This window comes from Lagopus leucura, unplaced genomic scaffold (assembly GCF_019238085.1).
Source record: "Lagopus leucura isolate 7727_CA_CO unplaced genomic scaffold, USGS_WTPT01 Super-Scaffold_100004, whole genome shotgun sequence".
In the NCBI taxonomy this organism is placed as follows: domain Eukaryota; kingdom Metazoa; phylum Chordata; class Aves; order Galliformes; family Phasianidae; genus Lagopus; species Lagopus leucura.
In genome coordinates this window covers 56,636,929-56,656,806 of record NW_024962264.1, presented here as the reverse complement: position 1 = coordinate 56,656,806, position 19,878 = coordinate 56,636,929, and positions in this window count along the sequence as shown.

Here is a 19,878-nt window from a genome sequence, read left to right as displayed (position 1 = left end):
TTCCTAATATCCAACCGGAATCTCCCCACATGGTGAAATTGGATTTTTACTGTCCCTCTGTGTGCTTTGGCTTCTCCTACAGGAAGATCTGGGGTGGGATGCAGCCCCAGGAGCACCAGTCTTTCTTTGGGGTTGTTCTGCAGTACAGACATACCCCAAATCAGCAGGAGAAGAAAATGTCCTGCAGTACAGACATCACTTAGAGACGGAGACAGTGAGTTGTCTGATCGTGCCTGCATGGGATAAATAGTCCCCTGTGAGCATCTCTCTCCTTGTGTTGACAGCATCCCCTTGAGCAGGCACTTAACCTTCAAGCAGCTGAAATTAGGCAAGGTGAAACCCGCCCTGACAGACAAACTGTGTTTTTTTAGTGGCTCACTAAGAGAGTAAAAGATACTAATGTGAAGCTTGTGACCCTCCTGAGATTTTGCCACTGACTTTTATTGCCAGTGGCTTTCCTCTGAAAATCCAAGAATGGGATGGTGGGGATCCTTCCCTGAGCTTGTTCCCTATGGCAGGATATGTGAATGTTCTGATTGGTGTGCATGATGCTGTGCTCAGGGTACGTGCTGTCAGGATGCATGATCTTATCAGGCTCATGGCAGGGACAGAAATGGGAATTTGCTGGCAGCTTGGTGCTGAGCTCTTCATTCTAGAGCACAGTATTTTTTTTTTCTTTTTTGCCTAGAAGCAAAACATTGAATGCCTTGGGAACTTAGTTCTTAGCTGCTTAAATGCCTCAGGACAAGATAAAAGCTTTGAGAATCTGTGTTTTGGCTATGTACAGTTTTGGGTGTTGTGGCCCTCAGTTGCATGCCAGGAAGCTCCTTGGTGGGCATTGATTCTCCATCTCCTGTGTTTCTGCTTCTTTCCTCTGCAACACCTCACAGTGCTATCTTCTTCCCCATCAGGCATGTAGAAGCTTGTTGGAGTCCTTGTAATAGTCTTTTTATGTGTTTTGTCACCTGAAAATAAGTTCTGACACCACCTTTTACTGCGTACAGTCTGAGGCAATAAATCAAGTACACTGTCATGCACACAGACCCTCTTGGTTTTGTCACTGCCTGGGGTCTAATTCAGCTCAGATGGGATATTATTTCTGCTTTTAGAACAAGTACAACAATTATATGCTTGCTACTTTGCTGATATTTTAAGGCAAAAAATTCAATAGCTAATATTGTGGATAAATGTCCAGTATGTCCAGTGCACAAATGACAACCTTTTAGGGTGGAGTGTAGCTAAGAGATAGAAAATATGATGTTTTATCACAGGAGAGGCCAGCTACTGAGGATGTGCAGCCTGAAGTCAGCCACTAAAACTGCTACTGATTAAAGGGGATGATCTAGTAAAATCTGGATTTTAGAAACACCCTCAGCTGCTGTCCTGCTGGCTAAAGACATTTCCAAAAATCAAGTCTCTGCATGTGCAACATGTTGGGAGCTCTTGGTATGATGTTTCCTCACTCTGTTCTGCAGGAAAACATGGCAAGGCAATGTCACAGCATCTTCATCTATTTTGATACAATTTCCAGCAGTGGGAGCCCACGGTGTTGCCTTCAGTGTGGCACTGGGGAGCTGCAGGATTTACCAGCTTGAAATGTCTTCCAGAAGGGAGGCAATAGCTGGAGAAAAAAGCAGCCTGTGCGTATGTGCTCTCTTTGTCTGGTTGAATCACAGGCTGGATGTGGCAGAGTATCTGCTGCAGGCTGGCTGCTCCTTTTATGTGCTCTGTTTTATCAAACATCGGAGGAACAAGATTAATATTTTTAGCTGTTCTTTTATTTTTACTTTTTGAAGAAATGAATCCTTTCAACACAATTTCTCATAGAATCACATCACCTAATTTCCCATGTTTGAAGTGGCCTTTTTCTCTGCTGCTCTCTAAATGAAATTACTGCAAATTCATTACACATAGCATCCAGGCAGAGACCCATTTGTAGAAAGTCCTGGGGTTTCTTTCTTTGGAAGTCTTTTGAAGTCCTCAGACTTCACTTAATATGCCAGTATCTCATGATGGTGTCAGCAACATAGTTCTAGAAAAGTATGATGTAGGACAACTTGGGAAGATGTATGTTATCCATTTCAGAAATGTGTTTGTGACTCAGGTGATATCTTTTCCTCTTCTGTGACAAGTTGCTGATTAAAGAATCTGGAAGCTGCACATGCTACATAATCAACAAACAAACAAATAAATAAATAAATACAAATAAAACACTACTAGCTCACAGGTGTGCACATAGTTTTTTGCCATGACCATCTTTTTGCCGAGTAATTCTAGAGGTTAATGTTTCCTTGCTCTGTAGCTGTGAAGATCCAAACAGTGATTACAGACGATGAATTATCAGACCTTTAATCTAGATATAGATGTATTAATATTCTCTAGATGTCAGTTTCAAACAAATATATTCAAAGATGCTTGTTTCACACTGTGCATTGATGAAGAAAAGGAAATCTCACAAATTTCTGGATTTAGCTTGGAAGTTTGGTTCAGAATAACAGCTGCAATATTTGGATGAGTAATGGGCAAGCTTGTCTTCTTCTGATTTGTTTTAATCTCATAGAAAATATTGGTCAAGCAAACTTTTGACTAAGATTAGAGTGCTATTTCCAGTATTGTGATGATGTGATAAATGGAGAGAAACCAAATCCCCCAGCCTTTTAGAAATTAAAGCTGTATTCTAATATATCTACAGCATTCTAACATGTTTTTATTTGTAAGTATATATATTAGTAAGGAGAGAAGGAAAGGCTTTTCCTAAAGCATTTTGGTATGAAAAGCAAAAGGAAGTCCTTCAGATTTTTGTCCAATGCTGAAAGAAAATGTGTCTTATTCATTTTGGGTTAGATATTAGGAAAAATTTCTTCTTCAAAAGCGTGGTGATGCATTGGCACAGGCTGCCCAAGGAGGTGGAGTCACTGACCCTGGAGGTGTTCAGAACCGTAGAGATGTGGGACTGAGGGCATGGTCAGTGGGCGTGGTTTGGAGTGACTGATCTTAGTGGCCTTTTCCAACCTTAATGATTCCATGATTCTAGGATTTTTTGCAATTATGAAATTAAAACATGATTGCTTGTTTAGGCTGCACATTTGAGCTATCTGAATTACTGGGGATTTAATTCACTTTCTAAGCCAGAAGAAAAAAAGTCTCTGTCTTACCCATGTCCTGGAGGAGGGATCTCACTCCCAGTTAGCTGAAGAAGGGCTGTAGCAGGCACTGCAGATGTCCAGGACCACCATTTTCTTGCCTGCAATGACTGGGTCAGTTTTGGAAATGTATGACAGCATTTTGTCAATTCAATGCAGGCTTGAATTTTTGCTTAGTTATGCTACATGCTGTATGTGAAGGTAATAGAATCTTTGTAATTTGTAACAAAACACAACACTATTTTTTTCTTTGTTGCTTAACATGGTAGGTCTATGGTAACTGTCACTCTTCTTACACGCAACATACACAAAGCCAGCAATATTATAATACAAAAAGTTAAAACTCTTGTGGTATGCCAAAGAAATGACTGCTCATTTTTAATAAGCCATCTGTTTCATTTAGAAATTGGCTGTTTATAAATTTCCTTTTGTCAGTAAAATATTGGCTTCTACTCGTAACATTGAGGAAAAACCCACAGCTAATAAACCGTATTCTCTTTCCACCACAAAAAAAAGGAAGAAAAAAAAAAAAAGAAAAAAAAAAATAATCACAGACGAACAAGAATTTCAGGGTGAGCCATCATATTAAGTATTTGGGGCCAGGCGAGGCAGATAGATAGGGCGAAGAGGGGTGACAGTACCTGTTCACCCCATGGGGAAACCTTCCCTTTGCTGGTGAGTTGTCATGCTGGGGAGAGGTAACAGAGAGAAAAGGGGATCTCAGTAATTATGGTGATGGTCTGCATTTCCCATGATACCTCAAGGGGAGATCCAGCAAGCAGCATATTCATCAGTGAGATTTAAAACAAGTTGATGATGTTTAAAATAGGCCTCGGTACTGAAACTGCTATAAAAGTTTATTGCTGTAATGCCATTTCCGAGGGCAGAGAAGACGCAGCAGAAGGTCATATTTCAGCAGCTAACAGCTGAGTTTCCCTGAGAGTTCTGCTTGAGAAATTATCCTGATGGTGCACTGGGGAGGACTGCAGCACAAAGGGAGAGTGCATGCTAGACAAAACAGAAATAATATTTAATGGGCAGGACTGGGAAGGCTGCAAAGCAAAGAGGGGATGCAAACAAGATGCTGTGGCACAGACGTGGAGCATCACGATGTGAGGAGCTGTGAGCAGATTGAGCTCCTTATCAAAGGGAAGGCTGAGCGATGGCTTGGAGTAGGGGTGCTTAATGCATAACAAAATGCCACTCAGCTCTTTTGCAAGAGCCTTGCTGGGGATTTTTCAATCTTGCTGAGAAAGTCATAACAAGATGGCTGCAAATTGAAGTTAGATAAAATGAATCCTGAAAGAAGATGCAGTTTCTTAGCAGGGAGAAAAGGAATAATTTATCAAGGAATGTGGTAAATGCAGCATCTCTTGATGTGTTTATGGCAAAAGTAAAGTACATCTTTTAGGAGAATATTTAATCAAGCACTCAGAAGAAGTTATACAACTAGCTTGTGCAAGGGGTTATGCTGGGTGGTTATGATTATGTTTTCTTGGCTTTGGAGTCAGTGAATATATGAAGATCCCCATTTATTTTCCTCCATAGAAAGAGAATAAAAAAGCTCTTCATTGTCCCAGCATATTCACTGCTGCTGCTGTTCTACATTAAGAAATGCCTATAACCAAATCTCATTACTTAGAGTTTTTGACAGTTGCCTGCAGTGGTCAGAGTTTATTCACATTCAGTAGCTTTTTGCCTGGAAACATTCTGGTTGGGGCTGGGTGGAGTTGGCAAGTATTTGCTCTCAGAAGTTAAAATCTCTCCCAGTGGTTGCTTTGTGCATTGTTTCTGCACACTCAGGCTCTACCTGATGGTCCTGTTGGGGGGCAGAAAGGAGTTCCTGCCTCACCAGAGGGATGTGGCCCATGTTTTTCTCCTTGTGCACTCGACATTGGTGCTTATGGCTGGTCCACTCCTGTGTGAGCTCATCTAGAAGAACTATCCCATCCTCAGCATGGAACAGCAATGATGCCTGGGGCTACCTCAAAGCAGCTTTATCCCAGAGAAGCCAGGAGAGCTTCTCTGCTCCCTTTTTGGGGAGAGAGATCCTCAAAAGCGCAGGGGGGCCTGGGCAGGTGGCTCCTGATCCTAGTTCCTCCCGGGCACTGGTAGTCATCTGCAGCCCTAGGGATGCATGCAGGTCATGGGATGGGGCCTCAGGTGGGCACCCCAGGGGTAATATGCAAATCCGTGTTGTAGTTCAGCTGCTTTCTCCCACCACTGATAACACAGTGTGTTAATGTCATCTGTCCACCCTTCGCTAGTCATGCAGTGCTCTTGCAGGGTTGTAGGAGAATGGGGCCAGTGAGTGTCCCCCTCGCTAAAGTTCTTGATGGCAAACATACTCAGCAAAGAAAAAAGTAAAATGCTACAGCTTTGCCATGTAGGAAAACAAATTAAATGATATGTTTGTCTGCTTTGGCCAAACACTTTGAAGTGACAAGAAAATCATAACATTATTAGAGGTGTAGTGACTGTGTAACAGAATATAGAACTCTGTCCTCCTATGAAATCATCTAAGATACAGCAAAACTGGAGACTATTTGATCTGTTCTACTTAGAGAAAATATTAATCTTAATATTAAGCCAAATGATTTCATTCTTATAGTAGAGTTTAACCTAGAGAAACAGATATTTTATCACAGTGTTTGTTTTGAATGTTAAAGAATTGGAGTTTTAATGAAAGCAATTGTTTTGTTATCAAAAAGCTCAGAATGCACTTGATTGAGATGAAATTCTTACTTTACTATCCAAATAATTTTCACTTAGTTAGTAGAAAAATCTGGATCAGAATTCTACAGTGAACTTGTAATCAGGTAAAAATAAATAGGGATTTGGTTTGCAAAATATAGTAACAAAATCATCTACTCATGTCTCTGCACAGTTTATACGTAAATATCTTCTGATTTGAAGGCTTTTAAATTTATGCATTCTTTCTTTTATGGAAGCTTTTGATAAAACTCCTATATTAGGTAATACCTGTACTGTTATAGTATAGGAACAGTGGGAAATGGAGTTTGAATTTACTTACTGGAGCACTTCTTTGGAAAGCGAGAAATCAGGCAGCATCAAAAATAAGATTTTGAATGGTACCTTCGTGGTCCTATAGTTACAGATTCATTTAAATACTATCCACAATTTGACTGATTTCTTTGTTGAACGCAGGTCTTAATAAATCATGTATGTTTCTGTAGTCCATTAAGTGAGGCACAGCTCAATGTTCTCTTGGGAACACTGGGTGGAATCTTGGCCCTACTGAAGTCAATGGGAGTTGTGCCACTGGCTTGAGCAGGTCCAGGTTTTTCACATCAGGTTTGAATGTGCGTGACTGGTGTGCTGGATTTGCAACCTTAATGTTTGGTTTTGCACTTACGTTGGAAAAGAACATTTTAAATCCTATCAGGAAGGAAGCCAATGCGTGTTCTTAAACCTTTGGTATTATTTCCTTTGGAAGATCTAGACAGAGAATAGTATATATAGTTTTCTTTATCTGATGGCAGTATACTATATCGTAATGAAAAGCATTTCAGCCGGAATTCAATTTTATTTTTTCATATATGTGTATTTGCCACTGTGTGTACTACTGATGTTATTTCTTATTGACTTAAAATACAACTAAATGCACTCATATTTATGGCTATTATTATGGGCGACAGACACGATAGGATGCTTCTTTGTGAACATTTGTCCATTAGAAATTGAAGTCTGGTAAGAAAATCTTTCACTTCTTCAGCTCCTGTTTGGTGTCTGCAAATTCACAGCAGATTGCCCCAGTTCTCCTCTCATTTACGGCGATCTGACTTCATTAATTTAGATCATAGTAAATCCTGATTCAAAGCAGGATCAGGACCAGCATTTTGGCAACCGGCCCTGTCTTTGAAAACAAGTGTTTGGTACAAAGTGGTAGTTTGTGTCTCTAAGAAAACCTGTGGGAGTTTGCTTCCCTGGAATCAGGATGTCACCAAAATTTGCTGGTGCTCTTCCAGAGAAAGCTCAGTGTGCTTTCCTGTGATTGATAGAGAATTGCGGAGAAACAGAAAATGAAAAAAGACATTGCTTGCCAGTTATAGAGCAATCTGATGTACTCAGTGTTTGCAACCTTTGCAAAAGTGAGTTTTGTTTGTGTGATTTTTCACTGCTACTGCAACTTCTGTGAGGGAAGAGTGGTGGAATCTGTGCCCAGCACATCATAGGCAACGACCTGATCTGACAAAATAGAAGAGCAGATTTAATTTCCATTTAGTGTGAGAGACATTTAGCATCTTTGCTAAGCTGTAATATGGCACTGTGCTGAAATCCATAAATGCATAACTTTCCTGAATTGCAAATTTATTTATACTGAATTTGCTAAGTTTCCATAAAATTGCTGTAGAAGCTTTGTGGCACCAGAATTCTACATAAATGCAATTTGCAGGTTTGTCACTTTTTCAGCTATATTTTCCATCCTTCTCATCTTTGTGTTACAGAGAGATACTGACTTTATGGAATCACTGCAGAAAGTTATAAATGATGTATGAAATGAGAAATCCCTGCTCAGAGCACAGAGCTTAATCTATGCTATTTGCTGCCAAAGTCAGCTCAGCTGCAAGCAGAAAAACCCACCCAATCCAGGAGCTACAGCCTAAGGAAACCAAAGACCACTCTGAATATTTTTTCTCCACTTTGTACCTGGGATAAGTTGCAGCACCATGCTGTAAGGGAGGGAGGGCAGGCATGCCCAGCAGAGATGCACTGCACAGACTAGGGGTTGAGCGAGAAACTTCTGTGCCTGCATTTAAATGGGAAGTGGGGATATTTGCTGCTGCAGTGAGATGAATTCATCCCACGCACGCCTGTCCTGCTCAAGCCAGGCAGCTTTGCAGTTATCTGCAGTAGGAGTAGGGCTGTACTTTGTGCTGTAAGTCCATTCCTGCAGCTTGCTGGGGTATAGCAGTACCCAAATGAGGGAAAACCTATCCTGGAGAAAGGTCGCTGCAAGACCACTATGGGAACACCATGAGAAAGACATGAAGCCCTAGAAAAGGGCAAAAATGCTGATGAAGGGTATGAGGCACATGTCTTATGAAGAGTGGCTGATGGAGGTGGGATTCTTTAGTCTAAAGAAAGGGATGCTCAGGAAAGACCATATTGATGTCTACAACTGCCTGAAAAGAGATTTTGGCGAGGTGGGAGTTGGCCCTCTTCTCACAGGTTGCAGTGATGGGACAAGAGATGATGTCTTTAAGTTGTGCCAGGGGAGTTTCAGGTTAGATACTAGGAAAAATTTATTCTCTGAAAGAATGATGAAGCATTGGCACAGGCTGCCCAGGGTGGTGATGGAGTCACACGATCCCTGGAGGTCTTCAAGAAACGTGGAGATGTGACACTGAAGGACATGGTTTAGTGGGCATGGTGGTGATGGATTAATGTTGGACTAGATGATCTTAATGATTCTATTATTCTATAAATTTATGTATATTTATACTTTAGTGCAAAAATCCCCAGCATTCATCCCCTTGAAAAGTTATTTCCCCTCATTACTGGGATGTTTTTAAGGTCTTGTAGAATACTCCATCTTTGCTCTTGGGCAAGGGAGGTTTCTGCCTCTCTGTGGTGCCATTCTCTAGGAGAAGCTCCTTGCAGGTCCTGCCATCCTGCTGGGCCCAGCTCCAGATGCCGTGCATCACAGTGCAGCTCAGGCCTGCAGAATGAAGTGTTTAAATGTGTGCAGAGGGTCAGCTTGAAAAGACAAGAATTTATTTACAGGACGGTTGGCCTGCAGTCTGGCACACAGAGCTACTGCTTGATTCCTACGTAAAATAGATGACTTGGCACTTGGCAAGTACTACAGTTATTGCTAAAGAGGTGTTTCTTGGCTCATCCATCTCTTGCAAGGTGCAGAGGAGTTGTGGCAGCTATATAAAGAGTTTGGGGAAAAACAGAGACACATGAGTAATGGAGCAGTAAAACCCAGTTCAGCTCCTTGGCACTTGCAAACTCACCGCCAAGTCCTGTAGTCTTAACTTGGGAAAAAAAAGCAAAACATCTGGGGAGTTCAAGAATCTCAAGGAGCCTTTTGTGAGAGGTAGGTACTCAGTAGTGGTGTTCTTGGCTATAGGCTCTGACTAGGAGCAAGTGGCTCCTAGCATCATAACTTGCACAAAATTAATTGGAAGCTTAAACAATTCTAACAGCCAGAGAAATCTGCCATATTATTAGGAACAGCTTTTAAAACACTGGAAAAAAAAACAGCAACAACAACAAAAAAACCCAACTATAATCAAGCACTAAAGCACATCTTGGGGAACTGAAGGGGCTTATAAATAATCATTAGAATAAACTGCTCCCTGCCATGAGGCACATCTCTTATTTTGTCTGCTGTGTCCCTGCTGGCTTTCTCAGTGCATCATCAAGCATGGATTAAGGTCAAATAAATTTAGGATGAGCAAACACAACAATCTTGACTAAGTTTCCAGAAATGTGAAGGACATGATACTCTGAGGGAGAAAGTGCAATGTGTTTTATTACAGTATTTGGATTTCAAGACTGCTTCAGTAGATGATGTCTCAGAATAAAGATATTGACAACATCGCTTTGTCAATAAATACACATGTAAAATTTAGAATAATATGTACAGCAATGAAAATGTATGAGGAGCCATCATTGTAGAAGTGAATATGCTTTCTTTTGATTTTCAGAGTACTATTCTTACAACATTCACATCTAAAATTGTGTTGGTTGCACTCCTGTGTTGGTGGCTCTCCTTATCTGAGCAAATATTATGTTGCAGAATCTTGTTCTTGACTTTTCTCTCAAAACAAGTTAGACTCCCAGAACAACTTTGGTTGTTTGTTTCCAGTATGATGTGGTTCATGCATCGTTTACAGCAATGATGCCAAAGCATACTCTATTAGTTTAAAAAGCTTCTTCCTTGTGCTTATCCTCAGACATATTAGCAACATACCTTTAGTGACAGAATGAGGGAAAATGGTTTTAAACTGGAAGAGGGTAGATTTAGACTAGATATTAGGAAGAAATTCTTTACTGCGAGGGTGATGAGACACAGAAATGTGTTGCTCAGCAAGGCTGTGAATGTCCTCTCCCTGGAAACAGTCAAGGCCAGACTGGATAGGGCTGTGAGCAACTGATCTAGAGGGAGGTGTCCTTGCCTATAGCAGGAGGTTGGAACTAGATGATCTTAAAGGTCCCTTCCAACCCAAACCATTGTAGGGCATTCCACCAAAGCTGTCCAGTCACCGCATTGCGAAGGCTGGGATTTTGGTCTACTGTTGTGGAAGAAGTTCTCTCTTCCCTAGATGGGGAGATGTAGATGCAGAGAAGTCCTTCAGAGCACCAGAGCTGAAGGAGATGGAGGGTTGGAGTGATAGCCTTCACAGCCCTATCTCTTGCAATGAGACAAGATGAAGGAACTTGATAGCCTCCTGAACAGATGGATGGCCAAACCTGAAGAATTAAATCCAATCAGAAGATATAAATGAATCAGGTGCAAGGAGTCCTGGTGGGAGGCCTGCACACCTAGGCAAGGAGAAAATGGGTTGATGGCTGAACTAGATGATCTTATTGGTCTTTGCAGCCTTGGTTCTATGATTCTGTGAAAGTGAAGCTTTAGAGAAGGAAAGAGGAGTGTATGGAGTACAGCAAGGTGCTAGCTGCAGGCAGAAAAAGGCTATTAACTGCAATAGAGAGCCATTTCCTTACAGAACAGCCTCCAAAGAAGCTCTCTGCTCTTCCCTAACACAGGCAGAGGGACACCTCCCAACTGCAGGAGCTCTTGTGCTGAGACAGAATTGCAGGTTCCCCCAAGGAGGCTAGCTATTGATTGCAGCCTGTCTACTCTTTAGCAATGTGCTGAATGCATTCTTCTCTCTATGCTGTTATTCAGCTTCACTTCTGAGCATTAGTTACCAGAATTTTGTTGACATGTCTGCCTTATGCTAGTTTCTCAACTTATTTATTGATGTAGCAAGTTGTTTTTTGTTTGTTTTGAGAATAGAATCTGTATAATTTTGTAGCCCTGCACACTAGTCTTGCATTTTCTAATGGGTCCTGCACTGAGCAGTTGTTAGCTGTTGATGCTGTTTTTTTGTTTTCTGTTTTTGTGTTTTGTCAAGTTACAATATTTTTTTCATCAGTTTATTTCTAGCATCCAGAGTGATTAAAGTGAATGGGTGTGGGTACAAACCTATAACGTGTCCAGTGTTTGTCCAGACATTTTTCTTTTTCTTGCCTTTTCTTTTTTTTTTTTCTTGGTTTTTTTTTTTTTTTTTCCCCCTCATTTTTTACTCCGCTTTATCCTTTCACCTGCAGGAAGGGAACTGATTGCAATAAAAGCAGAAAAAGATGTATGGTAAGTTCCACTTATAAATAATGCCACAATGCTTCACCAAATAATGTAAGACATAGCATGTTGCATTGTTCTGTTCCTTTTATAATCTATCACGCTATATGGCCTTAAAAAAATAAGACTATTACATGGATTTCTGCAGGGTAATTGGCATTGACACACATATATTGATTGAATAAATGAAATAACATGCACAGTTCTGACAATCTTTGCAGATTTGTAAGATTATAGTGGAGATGATTCTATGTCAGCAAAAAACTCCATAGGAATTTCTAATGAAGCCCAAACCGGTTCATTAATATACATATGTTTGAAATTGCTGCCCTAACAATTGAGTTCTCCACACTGAACACTATAATATATATTGTAGTGAGTGAGCTATATGCCCTCAGATCATTTCTGTGAATTACAAGAAAATTATGGACTGGAGAACATTTTATTATTGTGCTTTTCATCCAGAAATACAGCCTTTCACTGATGAAAATTGAAAACACTGAAAATTAAAATGTAAATGCATTTATCATTCAAAAAGCAAGGAAAAAATGGAATCCTGAACTTTAACTGCTTTTACATTTTAGTTCTTCAAAATTCAATTTTCATATTTACATCTCAAAAGCATGAGTAGTCAGACTCCACAGTATCCACTGGGATTCTTACTAATGAGTGACTATCTGTTGCTGGGGGTCTGAAAATTTGTTTTAGTAAAACAGCATTGAAAACCCAGTGGTTTTTTGTGTGTGTTTGTGTTTCTTTCTAAGAGACAAGCAAAATAATGGTATGTTTATTTTGTGCTTCTCTCCCTTCTGTTAAATGTGTTCTTTGTGTTTATTTTTACAAGCAGTACTATAGTAGATAGGATGTGAATTACTCCTATCTTCGTAGAGGGGAAAGAAAAGACAGAGAAACAGCGACACATCCTAGAATTATCTTTACAATGAAGCTTAGTAGCTAATAAACTGAGTAAGATCCATAATTTAAGTTTGATTGATGCTGGTCTAATTTTTTTCCCTATCTTCAGAAAAAAAAACATATAGGTCTTTAGCTGGCATCCTGCCTTGACTGATGAGATGTTAGCAGTCCTTAAGAAGAAAAAAACATACCAAAGAAAGCTGTGGGCTCAATTTCTGTGGAAGAGTGTTGGATGAATCATGGAAGCAGGTAGGCCGTGCAGCACACCGAGACAGCATACACCTATGGTACTGCTGAGCCATGTAAGGAAATAGAGGTTGATTGTATAATCTGAATGGAGACCATGCTTATTTGTGCAGTCCTTACAGTCAGAATAGCTGACTCCCTGTAGTTCAAATCCATCCAAATCCTCTACAAGCTAGACAGGTAGAGAACAGATATAAATTTTGTATGGTATTTTCAATGCCATTGTAATCCTTTTCTCTTTCTTAACCCTGGAAATATATTTTCTCTGGTATGCATTTTCTAAACTCTTTAATTCTGGGTAATAATGCCAGACATCCCTTGGCAAACTACCCCCCTCAGGCCAGCATGGTGATAGGGTGCTGAAGCTCCTGCCCATGTTTAAGTACAGAATAGCAGCCAGAAGAGCAAACAGGCACTGCTCTCCCATCCCTTCCCTGCACATATCCACGGTGGTTTTTACATAGTGGGATGCTTTAAGCTGTGCCATCCTGCTTCTCCCAGCCCTACATCCAGCACCTTCTGCTCCAGAAGGACCAATATCACATTGGTGTGATACCTCCATGTGTTTAGACAGAAAATCTCCAATTGGCCTGGAATTATAAGGATGGAAGCATTTTTTCAGTCCCTTATAACAGTTGTCTTTGATAAAGGGATATCACTCTCTGTTGCCGTGGTGAAGGATGAGTGCCACCTGTGGCTGACCCTCCCAGCTCGCTGTGCTGACAGAGGGGAGGTAGCCTCAGGTGGGAAATGATGCTGCATCATGCAAACCCATTTATGTTTTTGCCATCTTCTTTTCAGAATGCCCTTTATTTGGTTATTAGCACAGGCTCATTAATTTCAAACACTTTTGTGTGCTTAGCTTGGAAGAATTCAAACTAAGCATCCAAAATGGAGGAGCCATTTTTTGAAGCTTTGGTGTTACCATGCCTGTCTGCCTCACTTAGTGTAGCTGGAAGACGATTTTTGCCTGTTCTTAACAGTGTTAAATATCTTTCAAACACTAAGATGATAAGCATTGGAAACTCACACACTGAAATAGTGGAGAATCTTCTGGTTCACTTTTCAAAGAAAATAGCTTGTCAAGTAAAGCAATCTTTAAATGATTACCTATTTTTCTGAAAATATTCATAGAATTTTTTTTTCATAAATGAAAGGAAATCTGGCCTCATTATCTTTCTGTAAGTTACTCAAAATTGTTCTAACTTTTTTTTTTTTTTGTCAAAAAAGCTGGTTATTGTTAGTTCTATTTCTGTATTTAATATTCCTTTTTACTTTGAAAGGAAAATTACTTCAATGCTTCAAATGCTTCAGACACTGGAATATTCTGGGCTATCAAAACAGAATACAACAGTCATGATCAGAGGCATTTTTCTTTAGCATGTAAGCAATTATTTCTATAAAATCATCGGTATTCTTATGATATAAAAGACATGTTTGGCAAATTTGTTTACATCTTTCCAATGTTTTATGCATTTCTTGTTCCAGTTTCATCTTTGTTATTTCTGTTCCCTTGTCTTTCTTGAATTTACGATTAATGTTTCTTTAGGCAGGAAAACAAGACATTCCAGACAAAGAGTTATGCAAAGTCATAGTATTTTTTGAGAAATAAAACGAGTCAATAAAATATCAGTATTCATAGCAAGTTTTCTCTCCATGTAAGAGATCTTGTAGGCAAAAGATAAGCTCAGTCTAAAATTACAACTGTCCAAATAAGAAAGAAACAGAACAAGCAATGGATGTTCATGGAAAATTCCAGACACCAACTAGATCTGGATACTATTGATAAAGAGGACAAGGAACCAATGGCACGGATTTAATGGATCAAGTTTCTCTTCTGCAGTTCATCTCTTCGTTAATGGCCCATGAAAAGTGAAGACAAGAGATTTGGACCAAAGAGCTGCCAGAGACTAAACCAAGCATTACCTCTTGAAAGATTGTATCATTGATGCTTTAAATTAAAACTTTATTGCCATTGTAAAATGTCTGTGAGTTACCCAGAAAAAATAAAAGATATGATTTTATACATGATATATAGGTAGTGGTCATTATTTTTTCAACTAAAGTTTCCTTTCTTCATAGGAGTATGTGACTTGCCCTTCTCAGGTGAGGTTCCTGGCCCAAGACCTTTCCCATCTCCATCAGTTTTGTTGTATCTTTTGCAAGAGATGGAGCAAGTTTTGAGTCACATTCTCGCTTCTTATTCTAACAACAACAACAAAAAAAAAATAGAAATGTATCTCAGAGGACTAAACAATCATTTTGCAGCTTGTATGGGATGCACACAGTGCTCCTCCTCCTAGAGAAGCCCTGTGATGGAACCCCTCTGCCTCATCTGCTCCATGCTTAAAAGGTAAGATTTTGAGACAGAAATATCAGCATGAAGGTTTGGTCAGTGATTTCTGAGCTGCAAAATGGAGTGGCTAAACACATGGGGAGGACCAACATATGTATCTATGGAGTGAATCAGCTGCCTGTTCAATAGCCAGATTGAATGGTCAGCTGTCAATTTAAACGGTGAGGCACTTGCACAGACTGCCCCGAGAGTTTGTGAATGCTCCATCCCTGCACGTGTTCAAGGTCAGGCTGGATGAGGCCCTGAGCAGCCTCATCTAGTGATGATTTAGTGATTGGCAACACTGCCCATGGCAGGTGGGTAGAAATAGATGATCTTTGAGGTCCCTTCCAAATAAAGCCAATCGATTTGATGACTGAAATGTTCCTTTTGCAAAACAGAAGTCAATGTTTTAATGAAGATGTAGGAGTTTGGATCTCCGTGTTATAACCCAGGAGCATTCATGTCCAGCTTCAAAGTATTGCTATACAAGGGAAATATCTGAATGAAACATTTCTAGTCTCAGTGGCACAGCTTAGCTCCAAAGAACAACTTTATGCTGGATAGAATTGCCCTCACAGGCACTAAACCACAAGACCTCCTGTTTCTGAATAGCAGAAATACTCTCAGCAGAGAAATTTGGACACCTGTAATATCCAGCCAGCATGAGAAACAGCCACTTCTCTGTCAATAGCAGGGAATGTAGCATTTGTAACAGAACTAATAGGACTGCTTTCTAGGATAGAGATTCCAGCCCAGATCTTTTGCCTTTCCCCAGATGAGGGGCCCAGCCATGACAGTGATGGCTGCAGGAGACAGTATGGGGTGTGAGGGGCATAGAGCAGTTGTATTCGACTGAAGCTGTTCCATCATGAAGAGAAACCTTCAACACTCAGTAGATTAAACAAGAACTAACAGGAAATACAATTGTATCACCTAACGATTTGTACAGTGGCAGAAGAAATCTGCATGTCTTCCCTTGTTCTACATGCATCTATGAGCTTTTGTATGCAAAAAGTACTGAACAAAATTTGAAAACAGTGTATCTAACCCTATGTTCTCTGTTTTCCCCTTTTATAGAAAAGAATCATGGAATCACTAAAGTTGGAAAGACCACTGAGACCATCTAGTCCAGCCATCAACCCATGCATCTGACTGCTCTAGACCATGTCACTTATTTGTGACATCTACCCTCTTCTTGAACAGCTCCAGAGACAGTGACTCTACCACCTCCAATCTACAGCTGTATTGTCTATAAGCACTGCCCAGGAGGATCCCTTATAAGAAGTATAAAGTGTTTCTGCCTGAATGCAAAGAAGGAAACACACTCAGGAAGCTGCTGTACTTGCCTCATGAGCTATGCTGCAAGTTGACGCAATGATCCTAGAAAATAAAGAACTGCTTAATTTTTAGAGAAATTATGAAATCAAAACCAGTTGCTAATGGAAATGGGAGCTTCTATGTCTCTGCTACAGTCTACAGAGAAGAAAGCATAGGCAGTCTGAGAGATTATTCAGTTGCCCATACCCAGTACAGATTTCAGAAAAAATTCAAAAGGGTGATGATTGTTCTTTCACCCCATCTCTGTTTTTACCTGTTCTGCACAGACGTCCTGGCTTACACAGCTGAGAAATTCAGCTCTCACTGTGTTTCTGGTTGAGTGTAAAGATTTTATTCAGGCTTTACCCTGTTTCCTGAATTTGAGCCTTTTGTATATTACTGATGTGCATTTACAGCTGGACAACTCCCAGTATTGAAAAGCAGTATGCAGAGCTTTTCATGAGGTTACAAAATGAATCTGAAACTTAACAAGCCATTGTTTCACTCATTATATGCATCTTCAGAGAGCCAAGACCAACCTATGCAGTGCCACTGTTCTGTGCATTAATTCATGGCTGATGAAAACAGATTGTTCTTAAAGCAAAAGCTCTATTGTTCCAGCCCTGTCCTGAGCCTGGCTGCTCCGTGTCACCCATTGCCTGCAGGAGTCACAAGACCCTGGAGGGGTTATTACGCCTTGCTAACAAGTTTACTTAAAGGAGCAGGATGAAGGTTCAAAATATTAAAAGCAGAAGTCTGTTGCTAAGATAATATAAAACCAATTGTTTTGCAAACATATCTCTGAGGAGAAAATGGGCTAGACATTATCATGAGATTTTTTTTTCTAGCTGTTAAATTTTGTTAAGATGCAAAAAAACATAACGAAACAAACACCCAAAAACAAAACCACAAAACCAAGATCCAACAAAAAAAAAAAAACAACAGGAAAACCATCAAGCAACTCAGTTCTCAAACTTCAGTCTTAGGACAATTCTGTTTGAAATCACCACATCATTCAGTTTGAAGTGATTTGCATACCAAATACAAAAAAAAAAAAATGATTAACTGGAAACTTCCCCCCTCCATTCCCTCAGAGACAGCAACAGAAATGATGGATGCAGTGGATGATTGCTTGCTGAACCAGTGCGTGACTATGGTAGGAATAATTCATGGCAAGATATGGTCTTAACTAAAAGACATATTAAAAACAACATCTTGACAAGATTAATATCTTACATGATACACATAATCCATGACTTCCAAGGCATGTAATCATCACAAAACATGATAATTGGGTAGAACTTCAAATTTATGAAAAGACCTCAAAAGATGCTTGATCTAATGTTAAATCAACCTTTCACAAAAAAAAGTTGAAGTAATTCTGAAGTGTGGTATGGCCTTATCTTTATCCAGTACTGCTTAGAATCAGCAGTGATTCCTAAGGGAAAGTGGAATAACAGTTGTATAAAACAGGTGAAAGAGACCTAATAAGCAGGATAATAAGACATTTTTGATGAATATACACTTCATACATACAGAGGATTTACTGCTTTGTCATGTAGGGAACTCCCTAAGGAAAAAAATAAATTAAAAAAAAGAAAATCAATCCATGCTACCTTTACAGACATAAGTTTCACAGGAATTTCTTTCACCAGTTCTTCAAAGAGGAAATTTAACGATCCTTACAGTGATGAAAATTAGGCCAGATATTTAATAAGTACAAAAATTAAATGATTGCTAACTGGCAAAACTGGCATTGTTTTCAGTTTGCGATTGTCTTTTACGCAATGAAAAATCAAGTAAATTATGAAGCAGCCTTGTGGTCATTGCAAGAGTTGTGAGATCAGTAGCTTGTAAACTGGCTGCCAGCATGTGCCTCACTGTGAGCAGATATCCGAGTCTGGGATCTGCTGGTCCTGAACTTGGCTATGGAAATTTGCTTTGCATCCCCACTTGTTTGTTCCATTGGTTTAGAAAGCTATCCTTAACCAAAGAGTGTCAGGACACTTGCACAAAGATTGTCTCTTCCTCTCTCTCATCTCTCTAAGATGAGCTTAATATTTTAAATTTTTCTAAAATTTAGGATAGTTTAACAGCAGAGGAAAAAAAAAAAATCTTACACATTCTGTAGTGACATGGAGCCTAGCAGATGCCAACCAGATGAAAAATATGAAAAATATGTTCTGTGGATTTATTGTATTCTCCTCTGAAAAGCTTGCTCTACCTTTCCAGAAATTAGGCAGTCTAAGGTTCACCTCGTGATGAGAGTCTAAGGTGCATTCTAGTAAACTGGGAAAGCCATAACATAAGCCCTGCAAGCAAGTGTTCAAAATGCCCAACCTTTTCTTATTGCTATTGTTTATCTGTGTATAAGTCTTGAAGTAAAAGAATCCAAATCAGAAAACGAAAAAATAATTGTTTCCCATCTACATGTCTTCCTATCCAGCAAGTAAAACCCTGGCTTCCTGTGTCCTGTATGAAATGCTGTTATACATATATATATATATGTTTGTTTTTTTTCCTGCCAATTACCATCTTGTCAGCAGCTTCTTATTAATACCTATAACCTGCTAATCTCTTTACTTAGGGAGCACGTATTTCAGCACACAAACAGGTAGACATAGTAACGGAGGGAAACATGCTTTTAGGGCCAAATGGCCAACAGCCACAGCTTTTTGAGAGTCTGATTTATCTCTTCAATTGGCCTTTACAGTAAACTGATAGAAAAAACAGGCAGGACTCTCAAAGTGGCAAGGCATAATGGAAAGGCAACAGATAACTCAGAAAAATAAACAAATCAATACCAACCAGAAGTGAAATAGGTGCAGACTAACCACATATTGTTAAAGGAAACCAGAGCTTTATCGAGGAGCCTTTAGCTTGCTCACTGCTGTATGATGGAACAGTTAAAATATTTAGCATTATAAACTTTGCTAAAATCACACTGCTGCAGCCTTACAAGAGATGAAAATTATTTCCATCCAATTCTCAAAGGGAACTTTCAGAAATTAAAAATTGGAATCTGCCTTTGTAAGGAAATATCAGTGTATTGTAACGTTTGAGAACCTAATTCAGTCAAAGTACCTTTTTGATGTTTCCCTTGGAACTTATTACATGAGAATCCTTGTATGCAGCAGGAGCCCAGTGGGTGAGTAAAATAGAAGCACAGAGCAGCCAGGGTTCTCAGTTGGTTGGCATGGGGCTTTGGCTTGGCCTTGCAGCAGCCTCTGGAATGAATCACTTGATGCTACCTGTGTCTGGCCCTAATTAGCTGCAGAGCAACCTGGGGAGATCATTAAGCTGAGTGAGGGCAGAGGGAAGCAAAGAAAGAAAGAAAATTGTGGAGGGTAAAGAAGAAAATGTTAGTTTGTTAGCTGGAACTATACCTCAGGAGGGGAAACCTGGATGGCAGTCACACTTTGGTTCATGGACTGGGGCAACGAGTAAAGCTAGTAGTTAGATGTTTGTCTCATCTTTCAATCTTACCTTTAAAATGATTCAGGTCGTTACTTCTTCCATGTGAAATAAATTGAGGGGTATCTGGATCAGTAACTTTTCCATTCCAAAGTGCATATTTT